Below are 1,819 nucleotides of genomic sequence, written 5' to 3' on the forward strand. Positions count from 1 at the left end.
CTCCACCCACACCCACACCTATCCTGCCAGTCCTCCCCACTCCCTGGGGCCTCAAGTCTCTTGAGGGTTACGTGCATCATCTCTCACTGAGGCCAGACTAGGCTGTCCTCTGCAGTATATGGGTCCGGGGCCTCAAGCCAGCTTCTTTACACTGCCTGCTTGGTGGCTCAGTGTCAGGAATGTATTCTGCAAGCTACAGAAAGAAAAACCTAGACACAAAACCCTCAACCTACAATCTGTCCTGCCTAAAATGTTATGGGGCAATAATGGCTCAGAACTTTTTGGAGTGCCCAACTAATATTTAATTTAGCTTGAAGCCCACTCCATGAAAGAGATCCTATGCTTGATACTCCTTGAATCACCAAGAACCAGAGACTGGATAGCACAAAGACCTAAGTTTGAAGTCTTTTCCAGTTGTCATCAGGGAGACTTCCTCTAGCAGAAGATAGGGCAGATACAGAGATCCAGCCAGATGTTATGTGGAAAGAAAGTCTAAATTCGAGGTCACCTTCTAGTCCCTCTCCTTGGAGTTCTAGGAATCCCACTGAAGATCAGGCAGAAAAATTATAGGAGTCACAGAGGATGGAGGACTTGGAGCATTGACCCAACTAAGCAGGGTTTATATGGGCTCACAGAGACTCAAACAGCAACTACAAAGCCCATAGTGATCTGCATCAAGCCTCCTGCATATATGTTGTAGCTGTAGCTTGATAGTTTTGTGGGACTTCTAACTATGGGAAGTGGTATTTCTTTTACTTCTTTGCCTGCTCTTGGGCTGTGTTTCCTTCTGTTGTGTTGCCTTGTCTGGCCTTGGTGTGAGGGATTTTGCCTTATTGCATTTTGTTTTGACATTTTTGATTATTGTCTTTTGAGACCTGCTCTAGAAAAGTGTGGTCAGGATGAATTGTATGAAAGAAGATTCTATTTTCAATCAATAAATAAAGAAACAAACAAACAAACAAACAAATAGTGGGGTTATGTACTCAGTCTATGAATTCCCATGCTAATATCTTCTAAAATATCCTCACATTCATGACCAGAAACAGTGTTTTTCAATCTCCCTGAACATCCTATGATCTTCCTAACGTTACACACAAAAGTGGTGATTACAAAACTGAAGGTAGCTGTTCTATATTATTCCCTAAAGAAAATTAGGGTTGGGTTCCTTCCTTTGGCCTTATTTTCTACTTAATTTCATATTAGCCTATGAGCCTGTCTTTCATAGACAAATGTTAGGTAAAAGCAAAGAACCAGGCTGGAGAGATGGCTCAGCAATTAAGAGCATTTTCTGCTTTTGCAGAGGACCAGAGTTTGGTTCTATCACACAAGTGATGGCACCTAAATATCTGGTTCTGGAAGTTCCAGGGACTCAATCCTGAACTCTCTTCTGGCTACCATGGGCACTGTTCACACATGGTGCACACACCTGCAAACAAAACACTTGTACACTAAAGTAATAAATAAATAAATAAATAAATAAATAAATAAATTGTTATTTAAATATACCAAATTGTGCTTACTTCAGCAACACATATACTAAATTTGGAACAATAGAGTAGATTAGCCTGGCCCGTGAGCAAAGATGATAAAGTTGTGAAGCATTCCCTATTTTTAAGGACACTTTATATTCATTAAAGAAAAGTATCCACCAAGATGAGGTCTTACTTCTAAACATTTATGCCCTAAATGAAAGGGTACCCACATTCATCAAAGAAACATAATTAAAACTTAAATCACACACTGAAACCCACACATAAATAATGCGAGAGTCCTCCTTTATACACTTAATAAATGGGCTAAGGAAAAAGTTATGGAAAAA

General features: G+C 40.0%; 1 pseudogene; it reads left to right on the forward strand.

Annotated features, from left to right (window-relative positions):
- Positions 1 to 1,512: 1,512 nt before the first annotated feature.
- LOC120101196 (U6 spliceosomal RNA) lies at positions 1,513 to 1,613 on the forward strand (annotated as a pseudogene).
- The last annotated feature ends 206 nt before the right edge of the window (positions 1,614 to 1,819 follow it).

Source organism: Rattus norvegicus, chromosome 2 (genome assembly GCF_036323735.1).
Source record: "Rattus norvegicus strain BN/NHsdMcwi chromosome 2, GRCr8, whole genome shotgun sequence".
Lineage (NCBI taxonomy): Eukaryota > Metazoa > Chordata > Mammalia > Rodentia > Muridae > Rattus > Rattus norvegicus.